At 48.1% G+C, this 18,009-nt stretch overlaps 1 long non-coding RNA gene and 1 pseudogene across 2 annotated transcripts; both read left to right on the top strand.

Moving 5' to 3' along the window:
* The first annotated feature begins 7,467 nt into the window (after nucleotides 1-7,467).
* On the top strand, nucleotides 7,468-10,795 carry LOC146760204 (zinc finger CCCH domain-containing protein 11A pseudogene; annotated as a pseudogene). Its single transcript, XR_014947309.1, has one exon. The product of XR_014947309.1 is annotated as a zinc finger CCCH domain-containing protein 11A pseudogene (transcript).
* A 5,053-nt stretch (nucleotides 10,796-15,848) lies between these two features.
* On the top strand, nucleotides 15,849-16,322 carry LOC146760203 (uncharacterized). Its single transcript, XR_014947320.1, has 2 exons — nucleotides 15,849-16,049; nucleotides 16,290-16,322. It is a non-coding gene; the product is annotated as an uncharacterized LOC146760203 (long non-coding RNA).
* Nucleotides 16,323-18,009: the final 1,687 nt, after the last annotated feature.

The raw sequence follows: 18,009 nt of genomic DNA, 5'->3' as shown, positions 1-18,009 counted from the left end.
TACAAATCCCAGAGCATCCCACTCTTCCCATCCTGCAGCGGGGAGCGGAGACAGCCACAGCTCCCCATGTCCCATCGCATCCCACTCCAGCTGCCCTGTGGTCCTCAGTGCTGCAGCAGCCGGCTGTAGGGTCCACCGCGGGTCCTCAGTTCGGTGGGTGTCCCCATCTCAGCCATGGTGTCATGCTCCAGCACCACAACATGGTCTGCCTTCTCCAGCATCCGGGCTTGATGGCTGATGAGCAGCATTGACTGGTCCCCCCTGTTGGGCATTGGGTAGGTTTGTGGCGTGGCATTAAGCTGGTACATTCGGTGTTACACGCTGTGTGTGAGTCCCGTCCGTTCCCGTGTGCGGAGGCACGGTACTTTCACACAGCAGCCTTGATTTGTCGCCGGATCGGGAGGCGACAGCCTTCATGTCAGAAATGTGGACAAATGCTTCTGTTGTCTGAACCGTCTCTTGGCCCTCAGCACAATGGTGCGCTGCCTTTCCAACCCTTCACAGCACTGCTAGGTGCCAAGTGCTGTGCTTTAAGTCTGTTGTACAATGAGTGGCAGCAGAGACTTTCCAAGTGAAATGCTTCATGCTGTAGATAAACAACAACAACAAATACAGCTGGGTTAATGTGGTCGTCTTCCTGTGGCATATTAGTTGAAGCAAAATAGAAAATCCCCATCCCTTCTTGCTGGTGCTCTTGGCCACCCCCAGGAAGGGCTGAAAAGCTCTTCCAGGTCCTTTCCTTTGAGCCTTTGCTGCAGAGGGTCCCCACAGATTCCATTCCAAGATCTCCCTAAGCCTCCCTGTTTCCTACAGCTGTAGGCACTGATCCTAAATCAGCTGGGCTCTGTTTCCAGCCTGTGGGACCCCAGGAGTTCCTCACACCATCTTCTGCAAAGCCAGAGCTGCCCACAGTCCCCCACAGCCACTCTTCCCACTACATACGTCAGGGTGCGGATGCAGCGCGCTGAGTCCCGGATGTCCCACACTTTGTTGTACGACGTGGACACGGTGAACACCAACCCCGTGTGGCTGCAGTACTTGATGGAAACGACATTATTTGGGTGACCCTTGAGGGAAGCAATTTCCTGACCCGTCACCAAGTTCCACATCTTACAGCTCCGGTCTGTAGGAAGAAGAACGTGCCTGAGAGAGTTGGGCTGGGGAGTTCCTCGGTGGCGTGGAGGCACCGACTCCTTCCCAAGCGCTGCCTCCCACCACCCACAGCTCCACTCCAGGGCAATGGAGCCAGCCTGCTCCAGCACCTGGACATCAGAAGGCAGGGACAGGGGAGCAGCCCAGAAGGAGCCATCCCTGCCATGCACCCCAATTCCCCTTGCCAACCTGGGGAGATCTATGAGAATAGCGCATAAAAAGCCAGAAGCCCCCACACCTGTTCTGTCCAACATATACCTTTTTAGGCAGTGAAAAGCAGTTCATCGGTGGCATCCAGGCAGAGCACAGGCTTGGTGTGTCCTTCTGCCACAGAGACGCACTGCAGTGGGGCTGTCCGGGCATTCTTGGTGCCACCCACTGGATTAATGATGCCCCCTGCATGGGAAAGAAAGAAGGTGGGGTAGGTATGTGGAAAGGCACAGCACTGTAAGGTCCTACAGGCATGGGAAAGCACGAGCTGCCTCACCCCCAAGCATCTTCCACTTCCTGGTAGGGCAATGGGCCCCTCCATCTGAACTCAGGCATATCTGAGCAATCATCTTCATGGAAAACCTTGGTATCTCCCCACTAGCAGCCCCTGCCTAACGGCTCTGCCCAGGTGACACAGACTGTGAGACGTGATGCTCACGGCCTCTGCTGTGAGCCAGGAAACTCAGCTCATTGGACCTCAGCTCAGTTGAGGACAAACTGCACTTTCTCCATCCTGAAGCTCTGCCAGGAACGTTTCATTAGACCTATTTCATGGCAGTTCCTTCAAGCTGCCAGCCAGCCTGTGGTTGGCAACGTTTGGAAACGGAGCTGTACTCCTTTTAAAACCAACAGGATGACAGGGGGCAGCACTGGCATTTGCACCCAGCACCCTGCGCCCGATGCTGGCTCAGAGGATCCATCCTCACCAAACCTTCTTCCAAGGGACGCCCTGCAGGCACCTCATCCCTCCGGCCACAGCATCTGCCAATCACTTCCACATCAGAGCGTTCAGAACACTGAGGTCCAGCAGCCCCACTGCTGCAGTCCTGAGCTTTGTGGACACCAGCAGCTCTTTCCTGCTGGCATTCCAAGCGCCGCCTGGGGCTCTGAGCTGTGCTAAATCTTTTCCTATGAGTAGGCAAAACAAGGCAGGAGGCTGGAGAAGGGCAGGCCCAGGGCTGCATGAGGTCTGCATTAGTCAGGAGGGTGAAGGTAAGCTCATTAATTCGGGTTTCGAAGTCACACGAGTGCGACCTCCTTCTCAATTAGCAGCTGTGCTCACACATTCAGCAGCTCTCCTCTGACCCCTAGTGTTGCTACTGGTCTCGAAGTGACACCGAGACCAAAGGGAAATCCCGGCTCCCCAGGGTGAGATGCGATCAGAGCAAACAGCTCAAGGTGACAAAGCACACACGCGCCTGGAGCCCTGTATCCAGTGGTTGCTGAGAGCAGAGCACCCATCAGCACCAGAGGTGCTCCTAAAGGGCAATGAGAAGCTTGTCCTTGCACTGGGACAAACTCAGGAGCACATTCAGCCCGAGGCTGAGCTCTGCACAGCAGTGACTTGGCTTCTGGGGCAGAGAGCTCTGCTCACACAGGACCCAGCACTGCAGAGATATGGCCAGCAGTGGGGAACGCCTGCACGTGTTTCCCTGGGAGATGCTTGCAAGAAAAACACACTGACAGTGCCCAGTGTTGCTCACCCCAGCATTACAGTCCTGCTGGAGAGCCAGGGATGGGACAGGACATGCTGACAAGAGATGGCACAGAGTGTGTGATGAGGACCTCGATCTGCTTATTAAGCGGATGATGCGGAGAGGTCTGGCTGATGAAGCTTCTCACTGTGTCAGTCGGTCAGCATTAGAGAAAGCCAGCAAGGAGCTCTGTGAGCTTGTGCAGGGGACAAAGAGGCGCAGAAGCTGCTACCCACCCTTGGTGCTCTTAGAAAGTTAACTGAATTGGCCAAGGAGGAGCAGGAGTTATGGCTAACCTGTTTCCTGCAGGGGTGAACCCCAGAGGTTTGAGACCAAATGAGGTTTGGCAGCTGGATGTCACAGACTTCCCAGAGTTTGGGTGTTTCCGTCACTTGCATGTCACAACTGACACATGCAGTGGTTTTCTCTGGGCTGTGGCACAATCTGGACAGACCGCCATGCATTACATAAAAGCGTTGTGCATGGCCATCGCTGTCATGGGTGTACCTCACGAGTTAAAGACTGACAATGACCCAGGATATAGAAGTGCATGTTTTGGACGCTGGTGCACAGCTTGGGGCATTAAGCATATCTTCAGCATTCCCGGCAGCAGCACCTGACAGGCTATTATGGAGTGTGCACATCAGACCTTGAAGGGGCATCTTCGTGCGCTTAAAGAGGGGGGAGGGCTGGAGGGGCCTGAGCTGTGCCCACACGCTCTCCTCCTGCGTGAGAGAATCGGATGTGAGACCATCAGCTGACCGAATGGACACCAATAGGTCAGGTCCTGATCAGACCTGACGCAGGGCCATGGCTCCCAGACCCTACTCCTCGTCATGGGCAGGGGATACGCCTGTGTCGGGACCCCAAATGGGCCCCGCTGGCTGCCGGCACGTTGGGTTAAGCCGGCACCAAACGACGAGCCATCCTGCGCACCGTGAGGATCCGAACATCTCAGCACCGGTTTTGGTCAATGTCTCCTTGGTTAATGTCTCCAGTGCAGCCAGTGATTTGACGTCAGCACTGGGCAGCGGCTGCTGGTAACGGCACATGAGACTGCGTTGCTCCCAATGTGCCTGAAGGTCCGAACTGGGAATCCAGCCTTCATGCCGGACTGATAGTTCGTGAGCGGGGGAGACCTTGTTCCTGGATAATCCCCCAGTGGTGGACATTCAGAACGATTCTGCACAACCAATATGTTTTTGTCTTCTTATTTGGTTATGGAGTGTGACATTATAATGCACACTGGACAGAACTGGATTGCCACGAAGATTCTGTACAACAGTGTTACATTGAACTTGGAAAAGTTGTAACTCCATTGTGTACTGTGCTGTTATCTTGTACTTGAATGCACTGTTCTCTACAAGTTGACTAAGTGTTGCCATACAGCATTTCACAATTGTTAGGCAGATTGCTGTTGTGTGCTTTCAGGATTGTAGGCACTACAGCTGCATCACTTTGGCATGTTATTATGACAGCTTAATTGTTTTTCGCATATGTTTAATGTTTGATTCATTTGCGGAATAGCCTTAAATGTGCGAATCACCTTTGGAGTAACAGGGAGTACATGGGTAAACCTTTACAGGGGCTGCAGATGATAAAGAGGGGGGAGATGTTGGGTATTGGGCAGGTGGTGCCTGCGTGCACCAGGGCTGGAGTCAGGGAGGTCACGGGTATCTGATAGGGGCGGTCACCTGCACCATTAAATAGGGTTTGTGGCATGGCATTAAACTGGTACTTTCGGCGTTACACACTGTGTGTTCTGGTTAGCATTTGGGCTGCTGTGCTAACAGATGTGTCTGGGGTTATCTTGTTTTAAAATGGAAGGGCTCGTAAGGAGCAGAGGGATGTGAGGTATTTCTAGTCCACTTCATGCTCCTGATTCTAGAACCCTTCCAATTGTGAGGAGAACAGAAGTGCTGAGCTGTGTGCGTGTTCCACGGTGCAGAGTCCAGTGACAGTTGGTGCCCGGTGTCTGTGCTGAGCAGCATTGAGGTCTTTAGGAACGTAGGAATCTGCCAATCTGTTGTGAAGGTACTAAAGGTAAAAAGGCAGCATTTCTATCAGTATTGGAGGAGGGAAGGAAACTTTGTCCTTAACTGCTGTTTTTGTTCCCTTTGTCATGCAGTCAGTCCAGCAACTAACTTGAGAACCTGACTTCTCCTCTCTTTAGTTTAGATTTGGGAAAATTCCCTGAAAAAAAAACATTTTTTTTTGGAAAATTCACTAGTGTTTGTGTGAGTAAAAGGTTCCAGCCTTTCCTTACTGACTGTAGGAAATGCTTAGCACAGAAAAGTGCAGCACTTTAATGAAAGAGTTCCGAATCACTTGAATTTGATCTTCTGTCTGTCCTGGTTGTAGGTTTTACTGCATTTGATAACTTAAAAAAAAAACACCAACAAAACAAACCTAAAATACCAAAATATTTGATTTCTACATCAGAAAAGAAAAAAAAACAACAACCCAAACCCTTGTTGTGGCTGAGCAGAACGTGCTGCAGCTCCATGCAGTGCTGAGTTACAGTATTCAGGCACATGTGTGTGGATTTGTGTATCGATACGCACTGGCATGCTTTTGCTGTACAGGTAACAAAGACAGGGGAAGGTTTTAGTGTTTTCTTCATAGGTGAAGAAACCTTGAAGACCAGAAATTCCAACTTACAGAATTTGACATTGGCAAAGTGAGGAGGAAAATTCTTCCTACCCCGTTATTCTTAATTGACGGATTCAGTGTTGGTTCGGCCTACAGGAGAAGTGAACTGCAAGGCTTGGAAGATCGCTGTCTTTGCTGAGGTTGTCCAGGTGGGTGAGCTTGAAGACCTGCAGCGGTCAGACAAATGTGTTGGGGTTACTCACTGCTGTCACTCGTGGTGTTGAAGGAGGGGCTCCATTGGAGGGCTTGCAGCCGTGCAGCCCAGGGGCTCTGTGCTGAGTCAGGGTGATGTTACTAGAGTTTGACCAGTGTTGAGGAGGGCAATATTTTGAAACAACTGCTCCTGAGAGACTGATTGAATGAAGAGAAGAAAGCTGGGAAGATGATAGATAGGAGCACAGCTCAACTTTGTGTGCTTCTGATATTTCAGTTTTTTCTTGCATGCTCAGCTTCTTTTTGCTCCTGTGGCCTTTGCCTTGCAGGTTGTTTTCCTGAATTTAAGCTTTTACTGGGTGAATGTTGTGTAGGGGGGAATTTCCTTGTTCACCCAGTAGCCAGTTGGATGGGCAACTGGAGACTCAGCATTTATCTGTGTGGGTTTTCAGCCTTGCCTGCCATCTTTGTGCAGTGGTTGTAAGGTTAGGATCAAAGTTTTAAATTGATCCTTTTCTTCCTGTAGCTACGCTGCCAAGTCCACCAGAGTCTGCAGGTGACGATCCGAGGGCAGCTCAGATAACAGTGCAGCAGAGCAAGCTTTCCGTGCAGTCCGATCCCTCTCCACAGTCGATGGAAGTGATGGAAGTGGAAAACTCAGAGAATGTCCCAAGCCCGACACATCCTCCAGTTGTCATCAATTCTGCAGATGATGACAAAGGTGATGGTGAGTGTGGTTGATTTCCTGGTTCTCTAGTAGTTACTCTATTCACTTAGGCTGCTTCTATGGGTTTACCAGGTAAGTGTAGCTGTTTAAATAAAGAACCCATCTGTAGTCACTTACATTTGTACTTAAGAATATTAACTGTGGGCAGAAGTGTCATTGTATGAGCTACATAAATGTGGGAAATCTGATTGAATTCCTACCGCATAACTAAAGAGGCTGATTTTTTCTTTCCTTGTACAGACCAGCTTTCTAAGGAGGGAGAAGAAATAAAAACACCTGTCCAGCAACCAGCTAAGGAAAACCATCATGGATTGCGGATCATTTCCATTAGGAAATCTAATGCTGATACAAAACAAGGTATTCCAGGATTAATCAGAAGCACTTGCCAATTAACTCCAAAGCAATTTATTGTACAAACACAACAGAACATAGGGTTGCTGAATGGACTCAGCTATTTCCATGATCTTGTTCCTACCTCGTAACTTCATGTGCCTTTCAGATTAGGAAGGTAAACTCCTTTGTTTACAGCATTAGAGCACGACAAGGCCACAGCATGGAGTTTAAGTGCCTGTATGTGCATCTTTTCAACCAGTGGTGAAAGCCACATTTGCTGATAGAGGAATCTAATGTCATGTGGATGGGATAAAGTAAGGGATAAAGCCTACTTTTAATATCCAGAAGGATGAAAGGAGGGCAGCAGACAGACATCAGGTCCATGGTGCTCTTAGCTGTGGGGAGAGCTGACAGGGTTTGTTCTGCATGCTTCTGAGCAGGAGGCAGTTTGCAGAGCTGTGGTCCTCAGCGTGTGCCTTTGTCCTTCAGTCTCATTCACTGCTCTGTGTTCCCAGATAACAGTCTGAATTTTGGAATAAAAACACTTGAAGAAATCAGACTGAAGAAACAAAAGGATAAAACCAAACAACAAAGTGGTGAGTTCATATGCCCTACTTTGTTATCCTTCTGATAATACTCAGATAGCTGGCACTGTGTTGGGGAATAGAGCTGTGCAGTGGTTGTTGCACATTGGACAGTAGTGAGTAACAAATGCGCTTTGGTCTTTGTGACGGTTCTGTCAGGTTTGTTTTTGTTGTTGGCAGTGGCTTTTCTTTTTCCTGTTGTAAACACTGTCTGTTTGTTCACTTGGATCAGAAGGGCCTTCAGGAGCTCCTGCTCATCAGCTCCAATCTCAGACTGTTCCTGTGCCTAAGAAGGAGAATGTGCGGACACTGGTCAGAACTGTGACGCTGTCTGCAAAGCAGGGTAATGATGAGTACCTTTGTTTGCATTTGGTGGCTCCTAAGTGGAATGGATAAATTACAATTGGGACTTACCCTGAGTGCATTACAGTTGCAATATTATTTTCTGTCAGGGCTGTCAAATTGGTGTCTTTTGGGTGTCTTTGTTTTGGGTGGGAAATGAGCTCACAGGTCAGTAATTCTGTTGGTTTCTGTCAAATAAGCAGTTTGTTTTTCTTTGTTTTAGGGGAGGTGCCTGTGATTCGACTGAATATTGCTGATAAACCTGGAAAACAGGAATCCTCTGTAGGTAAGGGCTGCTTGTGAGCTGCTGTTTGGCTGCCTCCACGTAAATGGGAGGGCACTGCTGAAGCAGGAGGGAGGAAAGTGTGTCGTGGGTCTGTGATGACTCCAAGTGGCACACAAGTGTAGCAGCTGGAAGGTGAATTTGAGAACATACACTTGGAGAAACCAAAGTTTGTGGTTGACTTGTAAAAATATTTCTCCAAAGGAATTATCTTAGGAATGTTGTTGTTTTCTCTCTGTAGCTGATGTCAGTGGCCTTCCGCTGAAACACAGCCTCGCAGAAAGGCTGGGGAAGAAGATCAAGATTGACAGAACACCAAGGAGAGGTAAATGGTCATTGGTGTTTGCTGCACAGATTCTCTAGGCTTTCTGCTTATTCTTTCTCAGGAGCGTTGTTGTTGGGAACACGTATATTCTGTAATATTATGACAAATCTGGAAACTTAAGCTCTCGTTGGACTCTCATTTAATCATTACGCTTCTCCTTTCTTGATGATGGCAGAGAACGGTGCCAAGCCAGCAGGGGAGATCCATGTCAAGACTCTGGAAGAGATCCGTCTTGAAAGAGCGAATCAGCGAGGAGAAACCCCAGCTGCTCCCCAGGCAGAAGGGTGCTGTAAGGTGGAGGATCCCAGCTCCAGGGTGAGGCCTTCCCCTGCAGTTCACATTAAAACCTACTCGGAAGCCCTGGCTGAAAGGAAACACAAAGGACTGGAGGAAGAGAAGCAAAAAGTAGAAGAGCTTCTTACTGACAAGAGAGCTGAGGGTAAATGCAAGAACAAGAGAATTTTCCTTCCACCTGGGCCGGGTAACGTGAAACTGGAAGAGCCACGGCGTAAAATCAAGAGATTGGAAGAAATTCATATTAAAACTTTGGAAGAAATCAAGCAGGAGAAAGCCCTGCGGATGCAGCAGATCGCAAAGCCAGCAGGTAAGGAGGAGCTTCACTGTCTGCTCTGCCGAAGTGCTTCTCCTGTCAAGCAAATGGAGTTTGCTTAGAATTGCCTGGGCTGTTTCTTACAACATGCAAAGGCAGGAAGTGCCAGGATGTCCATCCATGTGTTTTTCCATTGAATCCGTGGTGTCTGCCTGCTTCATTCTGGAAAATTCATTCGCTGTGAGGTTTTGTAGTTCAGTTTCTCTTGTACATTTTTTTTTCTGCCATGTTTTTGGTGTGGCGTGTTCTGTGTGTTGATGCCAGGGTTGCCTTCATCTTTGGCGTGTGTTGCTTAGTTCGATATGTAAATGTATTTGAAAAGCATGGATTGACTCCTCAACATGGGGGCCAACCTCTGTCAGAAAGGTCAGGGGGGTGAGTTATTCATTGGGGAGGTGAAAGGCTTTCTGATGAGACAGCATGTGAAGGAGGGAAGAGCTTGGATACTGCATGGACTGCGTGATGCCGCCTCTGTCTGTGCTTTGTTATTGAATGTGAGGAAATAAGCGCATGGAGGAAACACTGGCACTCAGGTTTCTTTCTATGCTTGCTGTTGACCAAATGATTTTCTTTTTCCTTGTTTTAAAGCAGCTGGAAGAGAAGAGAAAAAGACTGTGGAATGGAGCAGGGCTGCTCCCAAAGCTGTCTCTGCACCCGCAGAGGTGAGTCCCTTCTGAAGATGGACACATTGACACAATTTCTTCACATGTTCTCATGTCTCACTGCTCACCATGTGCCACCATCATGAGTGCATTCCTACCTTCCTGCCTTTGGTGAAGAGCTGCAGCCATGTTTCACAATCCTGATACTTTCAATGGCTTTCCCAGACAGCTTTGCACTCCTCAAACTCAGAATTGATCTGATTGTATCTGGCAGTAAGGCAGTAACCCTGCTGGCACCAGGTACAACTTGTGAGGTTAACGTGGGAGCACTGGATACAAAAAGGCCACGATGGCTTCGTGTTCAGGGAAATCAGACTGTGGGTGGATGTTGTGTAGGGGAACAGGAATGACTTTCTGTTGCTCAAATAGAATGTGGTAGGTAACAACTCCAGTACTGTGCTGATTTAAACAAGCTTGCTTTGTTAATTGCACACGTTTGAAACAGTGTTTTCACAGCAAAGCATGGATCTTGCTATATGCAGGCATTTATGAAAGGGTCAGTGACCCAAGTGACAGGAATGTACTGTTCCAGGTGCAGCCGTTTTTGCAATATCTCCAATGTGATTTCCTTCATACACTCCCCCTGGTGTTTGTTCTGATTTTGCACTTACTTTATTTCTTTTTAGCCCTGGGATCAGAGTACACCAGATTCTAGAGCTCAAGCAAAGAGCCTTGAGGGGGCAATAAAGGAGAAGCTGCAGCTGAGACAACCAAAGAAGCTGAAGAAGGAAGTGGCTGCTGTGCCGGCTGCTGCTGAAGAAACAGTCAAAGGTAAAAGTGCAGAGCTTAGCAGTCCTGAATGCACCCTTCATGGTCAGCTTATCAGCTTGCAAAGGCCTAAGTGAAATCTCAGCACGGTGGGCAACAGCATTGCCAGGGAAACCATCAGCCCAACCTCAGGAGCAGAGAACTATGAATGAGTGTTGAGTGTGAGGTGGTCCTCGGAAGTAAAGGGACCTGAGTGCTCATGGTGGGTGCGTGCCTTTGCTTAGTGCTAGAAAGGGAAATGCTTATTTTCTTAGTTCACTTGTGTTCCTTCCAGCCAGACTTCAGCTTGAGAACGAGGGACAGACAGTGGCACTGAGCTGCAGACTTACCTGTGTGATAAACCCCTGGATGTATTTTGTGGGTCTGTTGAGGCTTGCACAGCGTCTGGTTGCACACTCTTGTCTGTAGCTCCTGCTTTTTCCTTTCTCTAGAGGGACCATGTCTTGCTTTCTCCTGCTGTATGGCTGTTTCCCTTGTCTGGGTTATAATATGGTGTAGCTGTGCAGTTTCTTTGTTCCTTTGGTTGGACTGTTGGTATGAAGCACTTACTGTGGAAGATACTGCTGAGATTTGTGGAAAGAGGAATGTAATTTTGCTGGCCAGATGTATTTAACTGTGGAGAAGAGCTGTGGGAATGACAGGGCAACCTGGACTCCTCTCAAGGCACAATTGTACCAGCTCTCTCTTCTTCCTGTAGCCAAGGGCAACGTGTGTGAGAAGCCTTGGGATGGCAAAGCCAGCAGCCCCATAAAGCGAGCAAGGAAGAGGAAGGCTGCTGAGATCTCTCCCTCTGCTGTGGCAGCTGTGAATCCTCAGAGAAGTACTGAAGAAGAGGAGCCTCCAGCTAAAAAAGCTAAAATAGCAGCTTTGGTAAGGAGGGGAGGAAGTGTCAGTGCTGTCCTGGTCAGGCTGATACTGAGATACAACTGCTGCAGAAAGTGTGGAGAACTGAAATGTTCTGCAGGTTTCCTTTCAAAGCAATCGCTGTGTGCTGGATGCTGGATGAATGGCAGTGTGTGCACAATGCTCTACAGCCCTGTGATTCCTTTGTGGTGTGAAGGAATTTGTCCATTACTGTTGCATTGTTAAAAAGACCTGAGGTGCTCTGAAGCCTTCACGTGGTTGTTAATGTCCTTCAGGAGCCCCTTGGCCCCCGTGTTGGGTTAAGGCTCAGCAGTGCTGAAGGAGAAGCGCTGCAGAGGAAGGATCTCCTGAGCAATTATTGACTTTGTCTTCCTTCTTCCCAGACTGCTGCTCCAGCCCTGCCGGAGGTCAGCCTGCTCACCAAGGCTGTAGAAGAAGATGACTTTGAAAAGTTCATCTCAGAAATCTTAGCAGGGGAACTGGAAGCCAAGTGCAACGTGTGTGAGAAGCCTTGGGATGGCAAAGCCAGCAGCCCCATAAAGAGAGCAAGGAAGCGGAAGGCTGCTGAGATCTCTCCTTCTGCTGTGGCAGCTGTGAATCCTCAGAGAAGCACTGAAGAAGAGGAGCCTCCAGCTAAAAAAGCTAAAATAGCAGCTTTGGTAAGGAGGGGAGGAAGTGTCAGTGCCGTCCTGGTCAGGCTTACTGTTAACGTCCTTCAGGAGCCCCTTGGCCCCCATGTTGGGTTAAGGCTCAGCAGTGCTGAAGGAGAAGCGCTGCAGAGGAAGGATCTCCTGAGCAATCACAGACTTTGTCTTCCTTCTTTCCAGACTGCTGGTCCAGCCCTGCCAGAGGTCAGCCTGCTCACCAAGGCTGTAGAAGAAGATGACATCGAAAAGTTCATCTCGGAATTCTTAGAGGAAATGGAAGGACAATATGACTTGGAGCTGGAGAAGGACGTGGATGAACTCCATCTTGAACTTTCTGAGATGATTGATAGTATATCTGAGTAGTCTTGTAGTATATATATATAAAAATAAATATTTTAAAAGGCTTCACAATGAGTCTTAAAGCACAGCTGAACTGGTAAAAGATTGGCAGACTACATTCCATTGTCCTGAGTTTTCCTGCTCGTCAGAGTTGAGGTCCTGTGCATCCATTCCCTGCTCCTGGTTGGCTCCTTACAGCAGCAAGAGGACAAAGCAGTTCTGTGACAGCCCAGAAGGACGTCCATCTGTGTGCTGCAGTGCCTGGCAATTGATCTCCTGATCCAGTGACGCTCTGAAGGCTTCAACCTCAAGCTCCTTCCTTCCTCCTCCCTTGGCCATGCTCAGCGTTGGGTGCAGCTGGAAGCTTCTTCGGTGCTCCCATTTCTTGGGCAGTCCCTATATCTAGCTAGGAGTTCTGCCAGCTCTTGAGTTTTTTTGGTGTATGCTTTTGTTTTTGACTTGAATCCTTTAAGGCAACTTAATGACAGTGTGGGGGTGGGAGGGAGCAGAATTATTCTGGTGTTTTGGACCAAATGTGCCACTAAGGATGGGGGTGCTCCCTGCCTTCCAGTTATCAGCAGTGATGCAGCAGCAGTGTGAGAAGCGGGAGCTGCACGCCGCAGCTGCGTTATTCCCCCCTTTCCCTTTTTCTGGACTTAATAAGCCTCCCTGCTTATTAAGTGGATAATGCAGAGAGGTCTGGCTGATGAAGCTTCTCACTGTGTCAGTCGGTCAGCATTAGAGAAAGCCAGCATGGAGCTCTGTTAGCTTTTGCAGGGGACGAAGAGGCGCAGAAGCTGCTACCTGCCCTTGGTGCTCTTAGAAAGTTAACTGAATCGGCCAAGGAGGAGCGGGAGTTATGGCTAACCTGTTTCCTGCAGGGGTGAACCCCAGAGGTTTGAGACCAAATGAGGTTTGGCAGATGGATGTCACAGACTTCCCAGAGTTTGGGTGTTTCCGTCACTTGCATGTCACAACTGACACATGCAGTGGTTTTCTCTGGGCTGTGGCACAATCTGGACAGACCGCCATGCATTACATAAAAGCGTTGTGCATGGCCATCGCTGTCATGGGTGTACCTCACGAGTTAAAGACTGACAATGACCCAGCATATAGAAGTGCATGTTTTGGACGCTGGTGCACAGCTTGGGGCATTAAGCATATCTTCAGCATTCCCAGCAACAGCACCTGCCTGGCTACTATGGAGTGTGCACATCAGACCTTGAAGGGGCGTCTTCGTGCGCTTAAAGAGGGGGGAGGGCTGCAGGGGCCTGAGCTGTGCCCACACGCTCTCCTCCTGCGTGAGAGAATCGGATGGGAGACCATCAGCTGACAGAATGGACACCAATAGGTCAGGTCCTGATCAGACCTGACGCAGGGCCATGGCTCCCAGACCCTATGCCGCTCCTCGTCATGGGCAGGGGATACGCCTGTGTCGGGACCCCAAGTGGGCCCTGCTGGCTGCAGGCACGTTGGGTTAAGCCGGCACCAAACGACGAGCCATCCTGCGCACCGTGAGGATCCGAACATCTCAGCACCGGTTTTGGTCAATGTCTCCTTGGTTAATGTCTCCAGAGCAGCCAGTGATTTGACGTCAGCACTGGGCAGCGGCTGCTGGTAACGGCACATGAGACTGCGTTGCTCCAAATGTGCCTGAAGGTCTGAACTGGGATTCCAGCCTTCATGCCGGACTGATAGTTCGTGAGCGGGGGGAGACCTTGTTCCTGGATAATCCCCCAGCGGTGGACATTCAGAACGATTCTGCACAGCCAATATGTTTTTGTCTTCTTATTTGGTTATGGAGTGTGACATTATAATGCACACTGGACAGAACTGGATTGCCACGAAGATTCTGTACAATAGTGTTACCTTGAACTTGGAAAAGTTGTAACTCCATTGTGTATTGTGCTGTTATCTTGAACTTGAGTGCACTGTTCTCTACAAGTTGACTAAGTGTTGCCATACAGCATTTCACAATTGTTAGGCAGATTGCTGTTGTGTGCTTTCAGGATTGTAGGCACTACAGCTGCATCACTTTGGCATGTTATTATGACAGCTTAATTGTTTTTCGCATATGTTTAATGTTTGATTCATTTGCGGAATAGCCTTAAATGTGCGAATCACCTTTGGAGTAACAGGGAGTACGCGGGGGAACCTTTACAGGGGCTGCAGATGATAAAGACGGGGGAGATGTTGGGTATTGGGCAGGTGGTGCCTGCGTGCACCAGGGCTGGAGTCAGGGAGGTCACAAGTATCTGATGGGGCGGTTCTAGATTCTAGAACCCTTCCAATTGTGAGAACAGAAGTGCTGAGCTGTGTGCGTGTTCCACGGTGCAGAGTCCAGTGGCAGTTGGTGCCCGGTGTCTGTGCTGAGCAGCATTGAGGTCTTTAGGATCGTAGGAATCTGCCAGAGAGGAATCTGTTGTGAAGGTACTAAAGGTAAAAAGGCAGCATTTCTATCAGTATTATAGGAGGGAAGGAAACTTTGTCCTTAACTGCTGTTTTTGTTCCCTTTGTCATGCAGTCAGTCCAGCAACTAACTTGAGAACCCGACTCCTCTCTTTAGTTTAGATTTGGGAAAATTCCATGAAAAAGAAAAATATTTTTTGGAAAATTCACTAGTGTTTGTGTGAGTAAAAGGTTCCAGCCTTTCCTTACTGACTGTAGGAAATGCTTAGCACAGAAAAGTGCAGCATTTTAATGAAAGAGTTACGAATCACTTGAATTTGATCTTCTGTCTGTCCTGGTTGTAGGTTTTACTGCATTTGATACCTTAAAAAAGAAAAAACCAACAAAACAAACCTAAAATACGAAAATATTTGATTTTTACATCAGAAAAGAAAAAAAAACCAAACCAAACCCTTGTTGTGGCTGAGCAGAACGTGCTGCAGCTCCATGCAGTGCTGAGTTACAGTATTCAGGCACATGTTTGTGGATTTGTGTATCGATACGCACTGTCATGCTTTTGCTGTACAGGTAACAAAGACAGGGGAAGGTTTTAGTGTTTTCTTCATAGGTGAAGAAACCTTGAAGACCAGAAATTCCAACTTACAGAATTTGACATAGGCAAAGTGAGGAGGAAAATTCTTCCTACCCCGTTATTCTTAATTGACGGATTCAGTGTTGGTTCAGCCTACAGGAGAAGTGAACTGCAAGGCTTGGAAGATCGCTGTCTTTGCTGAGGTTGTCCAGGTGGGTGAGCTTGAAGACCTGCAGTGGTCAGACAAATGTGTTGGGGTTACTCACTGCTGTCACTCGTGGTGTTGAAGGAGGGGCTCCATTGGAGGGCTTGCAGCCGTGCAGCCCAGGGGCTCCGTGCTGAGTCAGGGTGATGTTACTAGAGTTTGACCAGTGTTGAGGAGGGCAATGTTTTGAAACAACTGCTCCTGAGAGACTGATTGAATGAAGAGAAGAAAGCTGGGAAGATGATAGATAGGAGCACAGCTCAACTTTGTGTGCTTCTGATATTTCAGTTTTTTCTTGCATGCTCAGCTTCTTTTTGCTCCTGTGGCCTTTGCCTTGCAGGTTGTTTTCCTGAATTTAAGCTTTTACTGGGTGAATGTTGTATAGGGGGGGGTTTCTTTGTTCACCCAGTAGCCAGTTGGTTGGGCAACTGGAGACTCAGCATTTATCTGTGTGGGTTTTCAGCCTTGCCTGCCATCTTTGTGCAGTGGTTGTAAGGTTAGGATCAAAGTTTTAAATTGATCCTTTTCTTCCTGTAGCTACGCTGCCGAGTCCACCAGAGTCTGCAGGTGACGATCCGAGGGCAGCTCAGATAACAGTGCAGCAGAGCAAGCTTTCTGTGCACTCCGATCCCTTTCCACAGTCATTGGAAGTGATGGAAGTGGAAAGCTCAGAGAATGTCCCAAGCCCGACACATCCTCCCGTTGTCATCAATTCTGCACATAGTGACAAATGTGATGGTGAGTGTGGTTGATTTCCTGGTTCTCTACTAGGTACTCTATTCACTTAGGCTGCTTCTATGGGTTTACCAGGTAAGTGTAGCTGTTTAAATAAAGAACCCATCTGTAGTCACTTCCATTTGTACGTAAGAATATAAACTGTGGGCTGAAGTGTCATTGTATGAGCTACATAAATGTGAGAAATCTGATTGAATTCCTACCGCATAACTGAAGAGACTGATTTTTTCTTTCCTTGTACAGACCAGCTTTCTAAGACGGGAGAAGAAATAAAAACACCAGTCCAGCAACCAGCTGAAGAAAACCATCATGGATTGCGGATCATTTCCATCAGGAAATCTAATGCTGATACCAAACAAGGTATTCCAGGATTAATCAGAAGCACTTGCCAATTAACTCCAAAGCAATTTATTGTACAAACACAACAGAACATAGGGTTGCTGAATGGACTCGGCTATTTCCATGATCTTGTTCCTACCTCGTAACTTCATGTGCCTTTCAGATTAGGAAGGTAAACTCCTTTGTTTACAGCATTAGAGCAAGATGAGGCCACAGCATGGAGTTTAAGTGCCTGTATGTGCATCTTTTCAACCAGTGGTGAAAGCCACATTTGCTGATAGAGGAATCTAATGTCATATGGATGGGATAAAGTAAGGGATAAAGCCTACTTTTAATATCCAGAAGGATGAAAGGAGGGCAGCAGACAGACATCAGGTCCATGGTGCTCTTAGCTGTGGGGAGAGCTGACAGGGTTTGTTCTGCATGCTTCTGAGCAGGAGGCAGTTTGCAGAGCTGTGGTTCTCAGCGTGTGCCTCTGTCCTTCAGTCTCATTCACTGCTCTGTGTTCCCAGATAACAGTCTGAATTTTGGAATAAAAACACTTGAAGAAATCAGACTGAAGAAACAAAAGGATAAAACCAAACAACAAAGTGGTGAGTTCATATGCCCTACTTTGTTATCCTTCTGATAATACTCAGATAGCTGGCACTGTGTTGGGGAATAGAGCTGTGCAGTGGTTGTTGCACATTGGACAGTAGTGAGTAACAAATGCGCTTTGGTCTTTGTGACGGTTCTGTCAGGTTTGTTTATGTTGTTGGCAGTGGCTTTTCTTTTTCTTGTTGTAAACACTGTCTGTTTGTTCACTTGGATCAGAAGGGCCTTCAGGAGCTCCTGCTCATCTGCTCCAATCTCAGACTGTTCCTGTGCCTAAGAAGGAGAATGTGCGGACACTGGTCAGAACTGTGACGCTGTCTGCAAAGCAGGGTAATGATGAGTACCTTTGTTTGCATTTGGTGGCTCCTAAGTGGAATGGATAAATTACAATTGGGACTTACCCTGAGTGCATTACAGTTGCAATATTATTTTCTGTCAGGGCTGTCAAAGTGGTGTCTTTGTTTTGGGTGGGAAATGAGCTCACAGGTCAGTAATTCTGTTGGTTTCTGTCAAATAAGCAGTTTGTTTTTCTTTGTTTTAGGGGAGGTGCCTGTGATTCGACTGAATATTGCTGATAAACCTGGAAAACAGGAATCCTCTGTAGGTAAGGGCTGCTTGTGAGCTGCTGTTTGGCTGCCTCCACGTAAATGGGAGGGCACTGCTGAAGCAGGAGGGAGGAAAGTGTGTCGTGGGTCTGTGATGACTCCAAGTGGCACACAAGTGTAGCAGCTGGAAGGTGAATTTGAGAACATACACTTGGAGAAACCAAAGTTTGTGGTTGACTTGTAAAAATATTTCTCCAAAGGAATTATCTTAGGAATGTTGTTGTTTTCTCTCTGTAGCTGATGTCAGTGGCCTTCCGCTGAAACACAGCCTCGCAGAAAGGCTGGGGAAGAAGATCAAGATTGACAGAGCACCAAGGAGAGATAAATGGTCATTGGTGTTTGCTGCACAGATTCTCTAGGCTTTCTGCTTATTCTTTCTCAGGAGCGTTGTTGTTGGGAACACGTATATTCTGTAATATTATGAC

Source organism: Coturnix japonica, chromosome 6 (genome assembly GCF_054131305.1).
Source record: "Coturnix japonica strain WE chromosome 6, WE-NBRP24, whole genome shotgun sequence".
NCBI lineage: Eukaryota > Metazoa > Chordata > Aves > Galliformes > Phasianidae > Coturnix > Coturnix japonica.
This window is presented reverse-complemented; position numbering and strand designations above follow the sequence as displayed.